Here is a 22,257-nt window from a genome sequence, read left to right on the forward strand (position 1 = left end):
TCTTAAACCTCTTTTACTCAATAAAGCTGTTCACAAAACTGTTTCTAAACTTTGATGTTGGCATGCATTAGAAAACTGAATGTTTGATACTCTGTTTGTTCTATATTAAATAGTCCAAAAAATATTAAGCTTTAGCCATTTTTTAGGAAAAGGAAAGATTTAATTGATTAAGGTAGCTTTGTACAAACCAGTGTACATGGGAGAAAATGTTAGAGACTGGAATAACCCTGCAGTCTTTACGTTGTCATTTTCCCCTTTCACACACTTGTTTTAGGAGTTTTCGCTTATTTTTGTCATCTGAATACCCCAGGGTGGGTCGTCATGGTGTCAACATGTATGCAGTGAAAGATCAAAAAGTTCCCTTTAAATCATGAAGTGTACACAGTTCTGCGGATGGATGCAGGGTGAAGTGCATAAATACGAAAACACGCTTGGGCCATTGCATTCTGTGTCACATTAACCAAAAAGACATGCTGGATTTGGAAAAGCAGCATCGGTCCCGCTCGGATCAGTCGAGCTGGCGGTGTAACCATTTCCAGGGTGTTGATTTAATACATCACCAATAACGGGCCTCAGGTATTTCTAGGTTAGACATTAGAAACCCAAAGCGAAATCACTTGCTAATTCGTACATTTTCACCTCTCTAAAAGCTTGGGCTTGTACGTGAGTAGGAAGGAGAGGTTTACAGCTAATCTGGTGCTGCCATCTTTGTGTAGTGAGGGGTCGCGAGCACAGAAGCTCAGGATTCCTCACATATCCAATCTGACCAATCCTCTTAGTGAGAGACAGTTGAGCTCTCCCTTCCATAGAGAAATCTCTTTTCATATGTCTAATGTCAAAAGCCTGGGGAGGGTGAGGAGAGGTAAAAATATTGCTCAACGGGGCTTGTTTGCAGCTGCTTCACAGTTGTTTTGCATGTCTTGCAGAATGTACAAGTCTTGATCTGAAACGCGAATTCTTCCTGCACTCAAAAGCAATGGCTTCTGCTGCTGTTTAAAAGCTTTGCTCGCTGAAATAAAAGTAATTAATTGGTGTTATACACCAAGGACATAATTATCTGTTTCAGTAACTGGCATATATTTAATTACCAGTAATTGTACCCTGAGCCTTGTTCAAAAGTGTTGCATACCACACGGTTCTGATATATTATATACTAATCCTGCACTTGATACTCAGTCAATTAGGAAATGTGTGTCAAAGAGCAATCATGTAAACAGTATTGTGGAGTACACACACTCACACATCCATCTTTCAGCCTATATGAGCCTTTATCTGTGTCCTCACACACACACTCACACCCACACAATCACACACACATCCGCCTTTCAACCTATGCGAGCCTACATCCGTGTCCTCACATACACACATATTTCCCACTGCTCTTAACTTCCCTCCTCTGGGGTACAAATCCCTACCTATCCCTTTTTCCTTCCCGAGGTGTTAATGCCTGGCAGATTGGAGGAAAGTAATTTGAGATCATTTTGCAACAAAGGCTGCAGATACTGATTAACACAGAGGTTGCTCTCTCGCCAAATGACACTGTCCCATTTAGGAGAGCTAAATTTACTCCCCTGTGCCTTGAGGGGGGTGTTTGGGGCAAGAGACTGCATAGGGGCTCTTGAACATGAGAACGGGGTTTAATAAGTAAACAAGAGAAGCAGAGAACAGTCCAGACAAGCCCCCTGTACGAGCTACTAGCTGATTAGCCCTGCCGATTGTACCTTGTAATTGCAGTGTCCTGACCCCCTCTAGGCAAATATTAGATTTTTGTGGTTTAACCTTTCCAGTCGTCAGAGCAGGCTAAATTGCCCAACCAGATGTGAAGGAGCCCAGCAGTAGCAGGGAAGGAAAAAATGAAGCCTCCCAGATTGAACCTTTTTCAATGTTGTCTCAATTTCCTTTGGTCCCTGGTACTGATTTCTCACAGCAGTTTCCATCTCAGAGAACTAATCCACTTGTGCTGATGTCTAGTTGCAGGACAAATCATTGTAAATCAATGCAGTCACAGTCATTAGCAGAGCACAAATCAGTCCTACTGTCTTTAAAACCTCCTGATTTCGGTTAAAAAGTGGATCCAGTAAGAACTTTTTAAAAGTTGTGCAAAAGCAGTTTGAATGTTGAAGAAATATTACATTTCTGTCTGTAGAGGCATCATGCGAAATCCTGACAAAGATTACCATCACTACAACTGCTGTTCCCAATTCTCTGTAAAAATGTGATTGTTGCCTCAGATGGATGGAGTTGATTTCACCAAAAAGACAGAAATCACTCTAAACTATAAATCCACTCTTATTAGCAACATCTGTGCCCAGATTTGCAACCTCTCTTCCAAACCTGAAGGTGTCAGTGGAGCCTGAGCCTAAAGTCGAGACAAATCAAAAACAAGAACTGCAATGTAACTCTTTAATTTACAGTGTTACATGTGGTGCAACCTCAGAGCTTGATTAAAGCAAGGAACGGGTGTTGAGGCGCCTTTGAGCCTCTTCCCATGGGTGGCTAATGTTTTCACACATTCACTAAAACCATTATAAACACTTTAGGATAAGATGGAATGTCGATTTTGGAGGAGCGAAAGGCAGCGGAAGTTTTTTTTTCGGTCGCCCCCATTCATTTTCAAAGATCTCGTATTTCTGCTATTTCGTCTAATCTTGGATCTAAAATATCTTCCTCTCCAACAGGCCAAAATCTGCCCCCATACGTCTTTCGCATAATAGTTTCCTTCCTTCCTTGTGGCCTATCACCTGAAAGAAAGACCTTCATGGGAAAAACGAAGGATAGTAGTCATCTTTCAGTCCAAGTACCCTATCAGCTTGAGAAGAAATTCAATACTGCCTCCTGCTCGCCATCTGAGTGGACAGAAAGGAAGTAAATTCAAAGTGGTTCCATGTGAGAGAAGTCTGGGAAAAGAACTGGATTAAGATCCTTAGAAATTCATGGCACTGAATCAAACCACCTAACATGGACTGCAATTTTGATAATGGGTGATGAACCTGTATCAGTTGGGTTTTTTACATTTACAAGCCCCCTTAATTCATTCAATTTTAAACTCTCTTGAAATATTTGGAAAATATGTTTAATCCATGGAGGGATGATACATTATTGAATATGTGTCCATTTATTGAAGATTATGCCTTAAAATATTATTAAATAAACCTCAGTTAGGAAATATAGGACAATCCTGGTACTTTTACATGGTTTATATTATTTTATTTGTTTCTAAATAAATGTTTACTTTGATTTTAAGTATGTTCTATTCTTTTCTTTAAGGCAACACTTGTTTGATATATTTTATAACAAGAAAATTAAGGCCCAGTACCATAAGTTTTACCTACATGAATTCATATATTTACCTGCAGCACATTTATTCCAAATTGTTTGCGTTGGATGATTCACCCCTCCACTTAATTACTACACGAATTTCTTATAATAGACACTTCATCGACATTGTCCCTTACTTAAACCGTAGGGTTGGGTGAATACTCAATTCTGATTGGCTGCAGGATGTCAACTCTTAAAAGTTTGTCTTTAGCAATGAAGAAATGGACAACAACGAGCGGAATGACAAAACAAACATGTGTACCTGACCATGCCATTTAATAAAATTACACACGATAAAGAAGTTTGTTAAGCCCATAAGAAATGCTTTTAATTACATTTGATACCATGGTCCGGGTGAATACTCGATTCTGATTGGCTGTTGGGTGTGGATTAAAAAGTGATAATCCACAGTGATAATGTGATAAAAAAAAAAAGAAGCTCCGGTCACATATTTTAAATTTTCTATATCACTGTGCCGGCTTCTTTAAAACAAACTTTTTCATCATCATCTGGACAAAAACAAGAGGTGAACTTTCTCTCTGAACTGATGCTTTATTTAACCCATCGTGACAATCTAGAGAACAGAAAAAATAACCAGAATAAAGAACTTAAAACTGATTGAACTTTTTTTTGTAAGTGACCATGGTATAAGCGGGATAATTGCCTTCCAAGTGTGCATTATCAGAAATTAATGCACTTTGCTGAAGCAACCGCCCTCTGGCGTGTGTTAATTTCTGATAATGCGCACTTCGTCGGCCATCATCCCTTACATAATTTACGCTACATTGCACCAGCAAGCAGTACTGACTGTGGCTCATAACTGATTTGATGCTAGTGCATGCAGGTTGTTAAATTAAATTGCACAGCAAATGCATGCCATAAAGAAAGTGACAATCCATATGTAATTTTCCAAATACTTCCGGCCAGTGCTTAACCTTTTTGTGGCTGCACGGACCCAGAGGAAGGGTTAAGTTTAAGATTATGGGTTACAGGTAGGGTTAAACCACCAAATGGTTCCTGAGAGCGGCTGTTTCTGCAGTTCACCGCTCCTCCAGGGGATAGATTAAATGGGGAGAACACATTTCACGCACCTAGGAGCATGACAGCTAAGCCAGGTCTAGAATTCAAGACGCGGGCAGTGCGAGTGGGGCATGCGCTCTCGGGCTGTTCTGACATCACAACGGCTCAGTAATTCAACAAGAGCATCTTTACAACAGTGTTTTAAAAGAAAAAATACTCAGAAATACAAAAATGAAATGATTTCTTTCGACATTTGGTCTCCTTCATAAGACAAATACCACACGTTCATGTCAAAAACTCAAAAAACATTATTTTCATCGTAGGGAGTCTTTAAAATCAAAAGATGAGAGCTGTAAAATATAAGAGTTTAGTGGCAAGAAAATAGTCTGTTTTAAAACATAGATATTTTTATTTGACTGTTAAAACATGTATTTTCAATTTTTGCTGTTGCGTTCTTGTTTTTTCTCTATCTTTTTTGTCTTCTTCTAAACACTTCTTGGTTGTTTTTACATGTAAATTTTCCTCAAAGTCTGGTCTAAAGATAACATTTACTACTGAACTGTATCTCTCTGTTGGTTGATCTTTCTTTTATTGTTATTCTGTGCCCCTCTACCTGTTCTTCTACATGAACCTCCACTCTGTTCAGCTAGCTGCCTCTCCCCTGAGGAGTCACTGATGAGGAAGAGGCAGTCTAATATCTGGAGACATCTATGGCCCAATCTGTTGCATGCTCCATTCATTTCACGCGCTGCCAGGAGTGCTTTGTAATTATCCTGATATTGATGAAGGCTGATTCCAGGAGGTAATCGCTGGCAGTTCTGCTGTTTTTACGCATTTCAGCAGAATGTCTTTATCTATTAGCAGCTGCATATTAATTTCCACTCAATGGCCATGCTTGTTGGTGATTCACAAATCTGTGCTATGTGTGTAAAAACAGAGTGAGCTATCCTTGACAACACTGAAACATTGTACATGACTTAGTTTACCTCACAAAAAGATTGCTGAAGCTGTTTGAGCCTTATTCACTGTAACTCATGCAGCCTGTCACTTCAAAGAAAGACTTTAAAGTACCATTTGAATAGAAAAAAAACGCCAAAATATCCAACTGCAAAGTGGATATACATTTGCTTGAAAAAGATTGAAATGAAAAGAAGCAACTCAAAAATTAGATTGAGAGTAGGATAGTAGAAAGGAAATAAGTTTAGGAAGAGCAGTAGGAACAGTTTTTCGTAGAGACAAATTAAGAATGAAAGATGTTGTAGGGGTGTAATTAAGTATTTTATGATTTGATTTAATATTTGTGGCTGCCAATTCCATTCACTGTCAATTTTGGTTCATTTTGAACGTTCCAATCTAATACAATTCACTCAACCTAAGATCGATTCAATACATCTTTAGCAAAGAATTCAACCAGTGTGACTCAGAGATAAATACCTGGGTACTGAACAGTGCAAGAGAAGCTTTCCAATATACATTATACCACACTGTATGGTCACATGTCTTTACAAAATTTAAAGTGTTTTTCCACACATTGGACTCTAAAGATGGTTTGATAATTTTTTGCTGCACTTGGCAGTTTTTATGTTATAGTAAAATAAACCTACCATGCCTCAATCCAAATGGTATTTTACAAAATCAATATGATTTATGCCTTATTTCATTTTGAAACAATTTTTTTATGGAATTGGTTAATTCATTTGATTCTACCTCCGAGAAATCGATCTGATTTGATCATAGGAATAGAAATTGATTTATCAATTCATCCAGTGGTCCCCAACCAATGGGGCAGCGAACCAGTACCTATCCATGGGCCACTTGGTACTGGGCAAAAAAACATGCATACACTAACTTCCATTATTACCATTTTATTACGTAACCCGTAATCCCTTTTGTTTATTTTCTGATACTGAAGGAAGTTTTATTTTTGAATACTAGTGAATTCGGTTCTGCAGATCTGTCTGTCTTGATGCATCACATGACTGCTCGGTTAGCTAAGTTAACCTTTAACTTGTAAAAGATAAAAGCCTTGTAAAAGGGAGATTACTTTAGCACAGAAAATGTTCCTGTGTTAAAAAAAATACACAATGAATTGGGATTTATGTAAAAGCAAAGTAAACAAATGTTTTTGCCCTGAGCCTGGGTTGAGTTCTCAATGCTGTAATTGCATTCTATGGAATTCTTCATGTAAGGGTTAATGGCCGACGAAGTGTGCGTCATTACTTTTTAACCCACGCCGTGGAAGCCTGAACCGTCCGAATGCGAAGTCCGTTAAAAAGTAATAATGCACACTTCGAAGGCCATTAACCCGCTTATACCATGGTCACTTACAGAAGCAATACATATTAACCAGTTTTTAGTCCTTAATTCTTATTTTTTTCCGATTTGGATCGCTTTTCTCACAAAAAGCGGACTATGTGTGACGTGATGCGCCGCATATAGTCCACTTTACGCAGCACCACCGCTGCAGTCAAGATTCAGCGATATCTAAAGCTGATCGTCCCGATGGGTTGAATAAAGCATCAGTTCAGAGAGAAAGTTCACCTCTTACCGCTTGTTTTTGTCCAAATGATGAAGCAAAAGGTTGCTTTAAAGAAGCCAGCGCAGTGATACAAAACATTTAAGCTAGGTGACCGGAACTTCTTTTTTCACTGTGCGGTTATCAGGTTTTAATGCACATCCAGCAGCCAATCAGAATCGAGTATTCAACCGGACCATGGTATAATGAATTTTAACAAATCATGAACAACTTGCCTTCAGAAGGCAACAATTTACCTTCAGCAAACCCTCATCATCTGCAAAAAAATCTAATAATGGTTTCAATTTTTTTTCAAACTAAATTTCTTGTATTAGCATTTTAATGCGAAAACTAGTTTTTGTGAAACCGGAAGCTGAAAATGTTAAATGTCATCTTCGGCCAACTTTGGACCCATACGAGAATTATTTTTCTGACATTAAATCGGTCCGTGCCCTGAAAATGTTTGGAGACCACTGGATTAATCAATACCACCTTGCTATGTTTTAAAACATAGTAGAAAAAATACATAACTAAAATAATAACAATGTTTCGTCAAGAAACACATGTGCACTGGGATGCAAGATTGAAAGTTCCTGTGCTTAGAGAATAAAATTATGTTTCAGCTAGAGAAAGTGTAATTTATCTGAACACGAGCATGCTGAAAGTGGTTTAAAAAAGACCCAAAAGTGTAGTAGAAGTCTTGCTGTTTTACTTTTATTTTATGTGAAATTTTATTTTTCTGTTTTTGGTATGTTTATTTAAAACAGCCCCAAATGAGTCCTGATTGGCTGTAGAGTACTGTCAATCAATCTCCTCCATCCCCATGTCTCCTTCACAAGAGAAGGGGGTCAGTTTGCCTAATCTATATAAATTTTTTGTCCTGAGCAGATTTTTATTTTCATTCTATGATAATTGAGGCTAGTCTTTTTTTGAAGATTTGAATTTTAAGAGTGTATACACAAGAGGAAAATGTGAAATGCAAAAATGTAAAAATGTGTTTGACAAAAGTGTACAAACTGTAATGAGAGGTTTTACAGCCTTACATCATAAAATGCTACTTTGCGGATTTCAACCTTGGGAAAGTCTACTCCAAAGAGAGAATTTTGTATAGTGACCACTATACTAAATTTCCTGAACAACTTGTAAGACAGGTAAAATATATTAGAACAGACAGACAGACAGACAGACAGGCAGGCAGGCAGGCAGCCAGGCAGGTAGGCAGGTAGGTAGTTGGGTAGGTGGATGGATGGATGGATGGATGGATGATGGATGGATGGATGGATGGATGGATGGATGGATGGATGGATGGATGGATGGATGGATGGATGGATGGATGGATGGATGGATGGATGGATGGATGGATGGATGGATGGATGGATGGATGGAGGGGATAGATAGATACTTTAGATCTAAAATTGTAAAAGGGTTCAAGGCAAAATTAAAAGTTAAACAATGCTAAAATACAAGGTTTTATTTTGAGAATTGTGAAAAAAATTTAAATATGTTTAAACTTGCTAAATTAGTTACTAAAAGTGTAAAATTTATTGGATCATACTTAATCACATGCTAGTATAGGGCTAAAAATTAGAACAAAGCTGCGTTTCCTTTAAACGTTTTAAGTTTCCCTTAAACTACGATAAGTTTTATTTCCATGTCACACAAACTGTTTTCAGTCTATTTCAGTGTAAAGGTTACTTGAAGGAAATATTCATGGTCATAATACAAACGAGGTGATTAAAAGTTGTTGTTCAATGACCTGAAGAACGTTTTGATGCCCCACCACAAAGCTCCTAATTTTATATAGTTTCTGAAATGTATTGTCATGTCTTCTACATCCACCACAGCAAAACACTAAGGGAATATAAATATGTTTCAGATTGTAAATGGGCTTTAGCAAAGTGGACCTTTGAGCCCCTGTGTTTGTGGAGCAACTATAATGGATTCTTTAGAGCCATGAACGGTTTATAGGCATGACTGCCACGTTTCAGCACGTTGGGCTTATCCCTACACAAGGTGCTAAGGATATTAGGGAATCAGCGTAAAGCAGCATGGAAATGATGACTTGAGCAAAGCCTCAACTCGCTGGTATTATAAGATTCAATTCTCCAGCACTCCATCCTTGGGAGAGAGGGGGAAATGCTTGGCAGAGCTCCAGAGTGTGATATCCTCTGTTATTTTGCGCTCCGTCACTGTTTAAGGCACACAATTAGAAGCACGTCTCTCAATCGGAGGAGGTCTTTGTCATCTATTTTTGTGCTTAGTTTCAATAGAGACATTTTCCAAAATATCTGACATTTCTTGAGGTTTTGTAAGAAAGTCTTCAGTCGAAATATCACTGTGATGGTGAATAAAAGCTATTTTCCATTTTATGAACAGCTTAGGTATTATAATCTAGTTATTGGGGGTAAAGTCAGATATTCTTTAAACAGTAATCTATTGCTTTGGACCATTTATTTGTGTTAGGAAATGATGTCAAGATGGATTTGCTCATATCAATTCCTGATGAACATTAAGGCTTCAAAAACCCAATTGTGCAACGCTTTTAGGCTTATCGTCTTGCAGTGATTAAGTCATTACTTTGAAAGGGTATAGACCCGGTGCCTTTCCAAAGTATTTTTAAAAAATTTTAAAAATAATAAAAAAAAAACTATTTTGTTGGTGAGAATAATACTGCTCTTTGTAGTAAATGTTCAAATGTTGTGAGAATTGTTGGGACCTAAGTGTAGTCTTTTTCTCTGCTGACTCCAAAAGTGTTAAGGCTAAACTTGTAAAAAACTTCTAATGAAAAAGACAGATTAGTCATTACCATTGCTAGCAGGGGACAGACAAATTATTTGATGTTAGTCTTGAATTTTCTCTTGTTGTACAAAATTGTTTAAGATTGTATAAAACTGGTTAGTTGATTCATTTTTTTTCTTGATCAATAATTGGCATGAAGTGATTTATTAAAAGGAAAGAAGATTACTGCCCAATCTTGCAAAGAAATAAGTTTATTTCAATGTTTGTACACAGAAGCCTTCATGGCAAACTTGAGCGCAAGTGCACTGCAATAAATTTACTTTTTAACAAGTTTAGATGTAGTGCAAGGGAACTTTTAAAAAATTGTTTTATGGTTTCTTTCTTTCCCTCACAAAATTGATGTGTGAAGGACTCACTCATCACTGACTGACTTACAATAAGGAGAGAACATGTTGTCATGGATGCCTTTTTGTGTTCTACCAGAAAGCCTCTTTAATTGTGTTTTGTGGTTGTTTGTGGTAATTTTGTGGACATATATCATTACCATCAAAGACTTCTGGGGTTGTGTGTAAATAAAGACCAAAGCAGATTGAAACCCAAGATTAGATTCCAAGTCCCCAGAACACAATTTAAAGAGACTGAGACAAAAACTGTTGCGAAGACAGATTAGGCCAAAGTGAGACAGAGACAAAGATGACATTGTGACTAAAGCCTACACTGTTTTTGTCTTACCAAGACTGGCCAAGAAAAGCTTTACACCATAACCCTTCAGGCTAAGTGGAGACTGGGACCAAGACTATCCAAGTTAGTGGGCAAAGAAAGCCAAACAAAGTATGGAGTTACACTAAAAATGGAACTAAGCTTGACCCTTTAGTATCACAGCTTGGTATGAGAGGTTGAAATAGCATTCACACCTACCAGCAACTTTAATAGGTACATCTTGCTAGTTACTCTCTTGCCTTCAGAACTGCCTTAATCCTTCGTGATTCGATTCAACAAAGTACTGGAAATATTCCTCAGAGAGTTTGGTCCATTTTGAAGTGAAAGCATCACATAGTTGCTGCAGATTTGTCAGATGTATGTTATCCTTCTGGAAGTAGTCATTGGAAGTTGGATACACTGTGGTCATAAAGGGATGGAAACTGTCTGCAACAATATTCAGGTATGCTGTGGCATTATAACAATGCCTAATTGGTACTAAGGGGCCCAAAGTGTGCCAAGAAATTATCCCCCACACCATTACACCACCACCAGCACCCATTAACAGTTGATACAAGGCAGTATGGATCCATGCGGTCATGTTGTTGATGCCAACATCTGACCTTACCATCCAAATAAGGCAACAGAAATTGAGACACATTTAGACCAGTAAACTTATTTCTAATCTTCTATTGTCTAATTTGGACCTATTTGAATTGTAGCCTTAGTTTCCTGTTCTTAGCAGAAGGGGTCTCACTCAATGTGGTCTTCTTCTGCAGTAGCCCATCTGCCTCAAATTCTGACGTGTTGTGCATGCACAACAAAAGCGGCTGGGTAGCTCGGTTGGTAAAGTAAAGGGATTGTCACGCAGGAATCCAGGGATCACTACTCGGGCAAGCAATGGTGCAATTACCATATTAATTGCCTTGACAATTAACATCACCCCTTGAGCAAGACCCTTAATGCTACTGATTACCCTTGAGCAAGACCCTTAATGCTACTGCCTACCCGTGAATGTGCATGAATGATCCTGGTGATGGTCAGAGGGGCACTAGGCGCGAACTGGCAGCCAGGGCAGCTGTGGCTACAACAGTAGTTTACCATCACCAAGTATGAATGAGGAGTGAATGATTAATGGACACACTGTAAGCACTTTTGAGCAGATAAATCCGATACAACATTATTATTCAGAGATGCTCTTCTGCAGACCTCGGATGTACAGGCAATTATTTGAATTACCATTGCCCTTTCATCAGCTTGACCTCTGGTATCAACAAGGCATTATCACTGCCGCTGACTGGATATTTTCTCTTTACGAACCATTCTCTGTAAACCCTAGAGATGGTTGTACGTTAAAATCCCAGTAGATCCGCAATTTCTGAAATACTCCCAGCCTGTCTGGCAGCAACAACAATGCCACGTTCAAAGTCACTTAAATCACCTTTCTTCCTCATTCTGATGCTTGGTTTGAACAGTAGCAGATCTTCTTGACCATGTTGATATGCCTAAATGCATTGAGTTGCTGCCATGTGATTGGCTGATTAGAAATTTCCATTTACAAGGAGTTGGACAGGTGTGCCTGAAACAGTTGCCAGTGAGTGTAGTTTTCCTATCTTTGCTGTATGGGTACCAACCAAATTCTATACCAGGCTAGATTAGGACAGACTTTATAGTTGGTGCCCACTTCAAGAGGAAGACAAATTGGGAAAGTGTGAGACAGGTTAGCCCAATGGATGGATGATAAAGAAAAGTTCTAGAAATGGCTTTGATCATACTCCTTTACAATTACTCCAAAAATATCCACAAAAGCCAAGTGAAAACCTTTTTCCACCTCAAAAATAAAACTTTATGATCCAGAACTGAGTTTCTGCACAAATATCTTGACATAAAGAAGAAGACTATCATGTCACAAAGAGCTGAGACCTGACAAGTCCATACACTTAAATTAAAAATAAGAAAAGTTATTATAATTGTTTTAAGTCAACTGGAATAACTCAACAATGTTTAGTGCTGAGTTACAGCCAAGTATGAAAACAGAAAACCAATCTACAAAATACCTTCCGTCTCAGGAGTTTCAAAGCTAAGTCAACACTTTCACAGCCTGTTTGTTTCCCATTAACAGGGGCTGCATACTTATTAACAAAGTCACATAGATAAATGCTCCATTTGCAGGGTTTACCTGAGTCCACTCTGAGCTCGCAGAACAAACATCTCCACCCAGTCCACCCACGGTGGCTCTCTTGCCTCAGCAAAGCGATGATTTATGTGCCACCTCTCACCCCCCACTGTGAATTAGAGACCACAGGTCGAAACTATTTTTCTTGGCGAGCAGGAGCACGCTTGTGGCAAAAAAATGGGGCAAACACTGTTTATCATCTGCCTGACGACAGCCCTCCTCGGAGCAAATTAAGCACGTGGCCATATCGACTGGCACGGGCCGGGAGTCAGTGCCCCTTCACTTTGATTAATCTCTATGTGTTCCTGTTCTAACTCTATCAAAGTAATCTAAGTGAAGACGCACTGCATTGATCTGTAAACACAACATACTACTGTACCCAAAGCACAAACCCAGAAGAGAAAGGACCATAGTTTACCCTTTGTTCTCTGTAAAAAGCATGCATCTTCACCAAACTGCTGCCTGTGATCTGATACAACAAAAATGTCCTAAAAGGCCAACAGGGCTTCTGAGAGTTCAAATTAAACACACACAATTTTTTCATGTACATCATGAAAACCCCACTCAAATGAAAATCGAGTTTTGATGTTTTTAACATGTTCTTGTAACATTTTTTCATGATGGAGGACATACATAAAGAAAATTAAATAGAAGCTCCCTTGCCGCTCCAGTCCGATGCATCCACTTACAGAAAGATCCATGTACGTCTTTGTTTTCCTTGTCTGAGCTGGGATATGCCTCAAAACTGTACGACTGCATAACTCCAATTTTGTTTACCATTTTTGTTGCTGGCATATCATGCAGAATTTTCTCATCTTAAATAGTCACATTTGCACTTTAAAAACAACAACAACTAGATTTTAAACATTTCTGATTTACAGCTACACTGATTCATGACTTATGTAAAGATATGAAGAGAAATATTTCCAAAGGTCTTTTGAAAAAAAAGCCAAAATCCCTAAGATTTTTTCATATATCAATTGAATAGGTGTAAATCTTGTCTATGAATCTAGGGACTATTGGTGCAAATTAGCATCATTGCTATAATCCAGCATGTTTACGCCTATCATTGTTTGGTAGATGTTCATTAATGTGCACTGTCCCTATTAAATAAAGCTTAAATAAATAAAAAAATAGAAAAAAGCAGACAAATGTAAATAACAAAAATGCATGATGACCCCAGAAAACCAAAGATAAATAAGACTATTTTAAAAAAACTTATATTTTTCCCCCTAAAGTTGCACAAGTGGCATAAACGCCTTGGTGCTTAATGTAAAGGCTGTGTTTAGCTAAAACTCACTGAACAGCTCCAGAGGCAAAGCCCAGTCAAATCTGCAGCAACAAGTACTGGTCACTCAAAATAGATGACACGAATTAAACTGATTAAGATGTATAAGTGTGCATGCAAGAATGAATAATCTGCTTTGAAAATGAAAAATAAATGTTTTTCTAACTCAAAGAAATGTGTGCATTTTATTTAAGAATACAAATTGGGATTCTGAAAATGTAAAAGGATTTAACAATTCATCGAACCCTCAAAAAGAAAAGAAAAAGGTGAACAGTTCATAAGCGTTTACCACCATGATTCCACAGGTGTGGCAGTTTATGCAGCCATTACAATGAGGATTTCATTTTATATGGAGGGTAGTGAAGGTAAAGGTAGGTTAATGCAGCTTAGTGGCTGTGGCGGTTCTACACTGAATTACTCACCAGGCAAGACCCTGCCCAAGTCCCCCCACCCCCTAACCCTGTTAGAGTCACAACTGAATTTTGTTCATCCTACTTGATACAAAAGACGTCTAACACTATATATTATATAGTATATAATATGTTGATCTCTACTTAAGAGAAGAAAAATCAGCTCATGGTTGCTGTTTTCAGTACAGGGACATTTCTAGTTATGCCTTTTTAAATAAGGTTTTGTCACCATAGAGTTGTAGTAAATGGTAAATATTAATCTTTAAAACTACCTACAGATTTATGAAAATATCATTGACAAATTATAGAACCCAACATGATTGAAAGAAATAAAATTACAAAAGACTTCATGCAGGCTCAAAATTAACCCACTATAACCATCACAGCTCATTCATGGTTTATGAACTAATTATCCAATAAAACCTTAGTGTTACAGCAGACACATGATTCATAATTTGCTAAGGGTTACCACCAATGTAACAAGTGAAGGTATAGCAAAAGTTTTAGAGGAAAATAAAAGCGTAAAACATAAAAAATGATGGCAGTTGCAACATTTAGGTCTACTTCAGTTTTCATCATCGACCACAAAAATAAAGTTTTGCTGGTTGACGACATTGTGGCAAACGTATTTGGCCATTTCACAAAAGGATCAACAAAAAATGCTGAATTTTATATACCTGGATTAAAATTATTATTATTGCCATTTTTATTACCAGTAATTTTACATGTATATTATGTTTTGTTATTTGAAAAAAAAAATCTTTTTTAAACATTTAGACCTGTTTTGCATAAAAGAAATCATCTTTTTGTTCATTTTTTAAAATAATTGTTATCAACAAATTTAGTGAGTAAAAACTAAATCTGATTAATTACAAATTTAGAAAGCATAAGCTCTAAAGTCATGTTGTTTTCAACGTTTTTTGAAATGAGCTGTTCAGGCAAAGATGTTCATGTGACTGTGAGCGTGACTCTCGACCACCTGCTGCTCAGCGATCTAACAGGGAAATCTGTGGGTGAACAGCTTGTGTGGATGTGAAATGAACTGCAGACCTCCTGCAGAAAACTAGTCTTTTTTTGTTGTTCCATCCTGCAAAGTTGGGCTGAGGTGGCAGCTTGTGTTAATACTAAAAAAAAAACCTCACAAAATGTTGGGCGAATCCATCTCTGAACCAACTGCACCACATATGCAAAACAGTCTGTTGCTAAAGTGTTTGGCAGACACTCATGTAGCGTTTTTGTTTCATTTCTGATCTGAGTCTTCTGCTTTAAAATCCTTTGGCGTTAAGTTTACTGTGTTTTACATGAGAGGCAGATGGTGCTCACATGGAGTCTGCATAACACAGACAGAAAATCGGCACAACAATAATATTTCTGCAGAGTCATTGTGATTTCCAACACATCTGCTTGTTTCCACAAACAACAATTTATGTATATTTTCAGATGGTAAGTGTTTTAAGATTAGTTATGTCTTTTTCTAATCATCAGCCAAAATATATGCACGCCCCTTTCAGTCTTTACAGTTTCACCAGTGGCTGGTTTTAATTTACACCCCTAACAGAGCAGCCTGAGAAATAGTTTTAAAATGCTGGGAGTTTTTCGGCTGCAGCATGTGGCCTTCACATTTGAAGAGTTTTTAAAAACTATTTAAGGAATATGCATGTTTCCTTATTTGGCAGATTTGCGGTCATCTGTCAGACTAATCCATGCACTCTTAAGTATGCTTTAGCTTTTTTTTCTTCAAGGTTTACAAGAAAAGATTTTATACATGTGTTTTTTTTTTTTCACTTTCACTTTAGATGAAACATTTCAGCTCTGCATATGTTTTATTTTTAAATTACCTTTATAATAATTCACTTTATTTACGACTCCGATGCAGTCCATAAAAGGAGACAGACAGAACGTACAAAAAAAAAAAGAACTATAAACCTACCTTTATTATTGAATTTATTTTTTTGAAAGTAACTTCATCTAGAAATTAAAAGGCCTATACCATGCCATTCAAAAACATTTTAGAGTAAACAATATCCATGTATATGATAGTATATTACCTTTGGCACAAAAATTGTGAGTAAATTATTATATTTATTTCATTGAAAATAAGATCAAAATTTGAAGGGCCTATATGTAAAATCTATTTTTGAGCTTTTATTTATCTATTTGTTTATTTTTAACTTGTTCTGGGGGGTATTCCAGGAAGCATGTTTAAACTACCCTGACTTTAACCCTGAACTCTGGCTGAAATCCACCTGAACTTGCTTACTCTGGGTATGTCGGTACCAAAAGACCGGATATGAGTTAGCGTAATTACGCTCGACTTGGTAACCCTGGGTTGATCCACGTGCACAGCAAGTACATAAAGACATCCTCAATAGATCGCCGATTTCTGGAGTCACCATGGAAACGCGTGGAAAAAAAAGAGAGCGCTATACTTCAGTGAGACGGAGTCGGAGATTTTAATGACAGCGTATGAAGATTATAAAACCATCAAAAAAGTAATACGGCTGCATCATCAGCAAAAGAAAGAGTTTCTTCTTGGAGAAAAAATAACAAAGTAAATGCATATGTTTCTGATCTTATTTTCATTGTGACGCATATATATATAACTTATCCAACTAAAATTAATTCAATTGACAAGTAATTAAGTTAAATTTATTCAACCTAATTTCTTATGTCTATCCAACTCAATATTTTTTACAACTCAAATTTACATATTTATCTGACTAAATGTAATAATACTCCAAATCAATTACTATTTTTTCCATCTTGATTTATTGTAATTCTTGAACTCTAGTATGTATACATTTGAGCCTGCAGATATACTCATTTTTACAACAATAAAATGAATGACACATAATGGATTAGAATCATGTATCCATATACCATTTCTCTGAATTTATCATTCTGCCATTGCAAAGAAGGGATGCTAAATAAACTCATCATCCTCTTCCTCCCTCTCACTCATGGTGCAGAACGAATTAAATATGACAGTACAAATAACTGGGCAAAACAGCTGAACAACTAAACACATTGGGTCAAAAACCCACACTTAAACCCAAATCCGTCCAGACAGGCAAAGGGAATGGTATCCCACAATTCCTTGCGGTGCCGATCTAACAGCAGCACCAAAGTTATCTACTTAATTGAATTAATTTAAATGAAAGTAAAATAAATGTCTGATAACTATGTGTGTTGTTTAAGCTGACTTAACTAAAAAAATGATTTATCTTAACTGAAGCAAATAATTAAGTTATATCAAAGTAAAAAAGTTTATCTTTCCAATATCCATACATGGTCTTATCACCCTCTCACGGTGGAAAAAGTATTATCTGAGCTTCTTCATCCACTAAATCATCTTCAAATGGACACATCATGCTCCTTCACCTCTCTGAAAACAAACTAACCTTCAACTAAACCTGCTCCTGACCAGGTTATGTTCCCAGCATGAGTTGCCAGGGGAACTAAGCATACCCTGAAACATACCTCTGTTTTTGGAACCAAAAGCGGTGGTTGCAGACTTCTTTAGCCTCAAACTTACCATGGGAGCTAGAATAACCTGCTTTCTGGAATACCCCCCTGTTCAACAACTGAGCGAACAGATGATGTGTATATTTGTATAAACCCCTTTTTGCTTTTTTTTTGTATTTTATTATTTTTTTTATTGTTACATCATAAATAATATATATATTATAAAATAAAATATAAAAAATATATATATATATATATATATATATATATATATATATATATATATATATATATATATATATATATATATATATATATATATATATATATATATATATATATATATATTTTTTATTTTTTTTTTTTAACAGAGGGAAGGGAGAGGGGGAGAATGTGTGATGGGGGTGGGGGGGGGGAAGAAGAGAAGAGGGAAAACAGAGAGGGGGAGAAAGTGGGGGTATGCAAGTGCCGTATTTGAGTAGGTTATGATTTTAAGCTTCGTAACATTTAAGCTAGATCTGCGGGAAAGACAAAAGTGACATCCAGAGGTGAAAATCTGACATTAAGATAAGCAGAGAATTTCTATCCATCACTACACAGTGGGAGTTTTTGAGCTTTTAAGGGTGTTATAATATTCATTCTTCGTGACAACAAAAAAAAAAAAAACAGTACTTTGATCTGTTCATGCATTTCTTAATATTCCTCTAAAAATTTGTGCTCCTCCAAAAACCAGCCCCTCCCAACCCATGAAAACGAGCAGGTACTCATGGAGCTGATGTAGACCAGTGAGAACAGTCCCTCCCAGATAGATTCTGCGCTGCCAGCACCATCCCCAGTCTAACACAAACATCCACTTTCTCCGCAGAGCTGTAGTGTTTGGCAAAAACACTTTCCTTTTATATGCACAATATGCACAATGTTATGCCCTTTTCCTGTCAGGGGGATCTAGAGGAGCACTGAGGCAACAACTGTCAGCTCTCGATCAAAATAGGGTGTCAACAGAGGTCGCAAATGCCCTACCCTGGATTTGCGACCTCTATCAGGACCACTGACTACATAGTCAGTTCCTCTACGCTTTTCTTTTATCACATAAAATTTTGTTTGAAGAACAGAGTCAGAAATGGGGAGAAAACTTTGTCTCCAGCCTGAAATTTTGTAAACACAGCTTTTTATCAAAATCCTTTTTCATTTCTTCCTGAGACACTGAAGCAAAAACATTTTCCTTTTATATGCACAATATGCACATTGATCTTTGCTAAAGTTGGGATGTTTGTTTGTTTTTGTAGGTGAAACGCAGACAGGCTGTCGAGTACGGTGGCCGAGAGGTGCAAGACACGCTTACATTTAAGATACAGCAACAGCAAATCCCAGTACAAATGAACAAATCACGAAACACAACAGCAAATCATGAAACACAACAGCAAATCACGAAACACAACTGCAAATCATGAAACACAACAGCAAATCACGTAACACAACAGCAAATCACGAAACACAACAGCAAATACTGAAACACAACAGCAAATACTGAAACACAACAGCAAATACTGAAACACAACAGCAAATCATGAAACACAACAGCAAATACTGAAACACAACAGCAAATACTGAAACACAACAGCAAATCATGAAACACAACAGCAAATACTGAAACACAACAGCAAATCATGAAACACAACAGCAAATCACACAACACAACAGCAAATACTGAAACACAACTGCAAATCACGAAACACAACAGCAAATACTGAAACACAACTGCAAATCATGAAACACAATAGCAAACACCCTAATACACGCTGGAGGTCCCAGCTTGATGAAGCCAACAGGACAAAGTCATCTGTAAAGAGCAGAGATGTAACCCTGTGGTCCCCAAACCAGCCCCCTTCCGGCCCCTGCCTGTGCCCTAGAAATTCTGTCCATAAAAACTATGAACAGAACCGGTGATAAAGAGCATCCTTGCCGGAGTCCAACATGCACCGGGAACAGGTTTGACCAATGAGTTATATCACTAGAGGGACCACGCCCGTTTTAGAAGCATGGCCGACGGTGGCGGAGCGCGACGCCATCTTGGTGAGGTCGACGACGCCCACATGACAATGATTTCTATAGCCTTTGGTGGCATCTAAGTAGCTTTTATATAATTTATATATATTCATATTTCTATATACTTATACATATAAATAAATATATAACATGTGTATATAATTTATATATATATATAAAATATACACATATTATATATTTACATATATGTATAAGTATATAGAAATATGAATATATATAAATTATATACATTTATTTATATATTATACATTTATATATATTTTATATATATATAAATATATATATATATATATATATATATATATATATATATATATATATATATATATATATATATATATATATATATACATACACATATATACATCATTTGTTGCTGTTAAATAAGAGAAACAGTCAGCCTTTTAAGCTCAAACTTTAATGAAAAATGCATTGTTGCAGGACTTCTTATAAATAAATAAAAATTACAAAGAACTATTGAAAATAATTTTTTACATTTCAAAGTTTTAGACCTCTTTGACATGTAATTTAAATTATTAAGAAAAACTCAACAATACGTCAATAATAATATTAAATGATAACAATATATAAACAATACGTCAATAATAATATTAAATGATAACAATATACAAACAATAAGTCAATAATAATATTAAATGACAACAATATATAAACAATAATTCAATAATAAAAATAATGATAAAGCAATAATAATTGTAATAATTGTAAGTCAATAATAATAAATGATAACAATAAATCAATGATAGGTCATAAATGTAATAAATGATAATAATAAGTCAACAATAAGTCCAAACGTCAAAACAGATTTTCCCCTTTAAAAAGAAATAAAAAACAAAAGAAAAAAAATGATTTACCCACTGATTCATGTGAGTGATCAATTTGTGTTACATAGATGGTATGGTGTTGGGTTTCAAGCAAACAGTCTGGCCTCTCATCAAAATCTGTTTCCACAAAATGTTTTGAACATATCCAGACTGTTTTGCTATTTGGTACCACAGTGATCCATCTGGGTTAGCTCTTTTGATAACTAAGGTCGACTTTTTCCTTAAATCTGAATCCAACCTGCAAGAAAAGTTCAGTCACTGAGTCAGAAATGTAGAAATCTATATAACTATATTAGCCTAGTCCTAGTACACTGTTTATAGGTATAACTAAAGTTTACATTTATGTCGACAGCAAATTATACGTCCATCATGTAGCATGATGATAATAGCCCTGCAGCATCATGCATGTCAACATGTGTTCTATTAATAAAGCTCCTGCAGCAGTAAAAGAAAAAATTATAGTACTTACCTGTGAAATGTTCTGCCTTCCTCCTTTGTGGACTCTGATTTTGGCAGTTGAAACCCGCACAATGAACTGGCATTTTGCAAAAAATGTGTTCACATGCATGCACTGCAGCAGTAACTTGACCTCACCAAGATGGCGGTGCTCTCCTCCCATGAGGAATCATGTGATGTCTCCTCTAGTGATAGAACTCATTGGGTTTGACTTACTGCCGGCTATGCGAACCAAGCCCTTGCTCCGGTCATGCAGAGACCGGAAAGCCCTCAGTAAGGCTCCCCGGACCCCATACTACCAGAGCACCCTCCACAGGATACCATGTGGGACGTGGTCGAACGCCTTCTCCAAATCCACAAAACACATCTGCACTGGATGAGCGAACTCCCACATTCCCTCCAGCACCCTAAAGATGGTGTAGAGCTGGTCCACTGTTCCACGACCAGTACAGAAACCGAACTGTTGTTCCTGGATCTGAGGTTCGACTATCGGACGGACTCTCTTTTCCAGTACTGTGGCCTAGACTTTCCCAGGGAGGCTGAAGAGTGTGATTCCCCGGTAGTTGGAACACAACTAAACCAAAAACAGATCTTCGGAAATGTTATCAATGTATTGTGAAAAGTACGAGATTGGACTCTGGTATTCACAAACTTTGGCGTCATCTTGATAGGCAGGATGCCCTGGTAGCACAGGTGTAAACCTGTTATGATGGACGTTTAAAAAACACAAAAAAAATCAATTTTATTGAAAAAATAACAGTCATTTTTTCCTGAACCTCATCCTCATCCTTTTTATCATCCGAAAGCTCCAAATCTGAATCTCCCTCAACTATCTGGTATAGTATCCTCTCTGCTTCACTTTTTTCTCCTAAAACAATGTGCAGCCATTAAATACATTGAAATGGTCCTGGTGTCCACTACAGTTGACATTCATTAAACGCCTGCTGTTTTAAAACAGAAAACATGACACTTTTGTCTTGAATATATTGTTCCTAACATGTTTATGACCAAGAATATATATAATTATCATGGTAAAAAAAAAGGAATATATACAGAACATTTGACTTAACTTTCACCTTTCCATAAAATGAGGTAAATGGTATGGCAGCCATCTTGGTAGAGGTAAAACTTAAAGTTCCCAGCATGCAAACTCATCACATGACACATCACTGGAAAGCCCAAGATGTCTTCTACAGAGTAGAGTAGGATTTGGAAAGGTATCCCTTAATTCCTTAGAAATATACAGGTTAAAAAAATGT

Source organism: Oryzias latipes, chromosome 2 (assembly GCF_053564925.1).
Source record: "Oryzias latipes strain Hd-rR chromosome 2, Olatipes_Hd-rR_3.1".
NCBI classification, from domain to species: Eukaryota; Metazoa; Chordata; class Actinopteri; order Beloniformes; family Adrianichthyidae; genus Oryzias; species Oryzias latipes.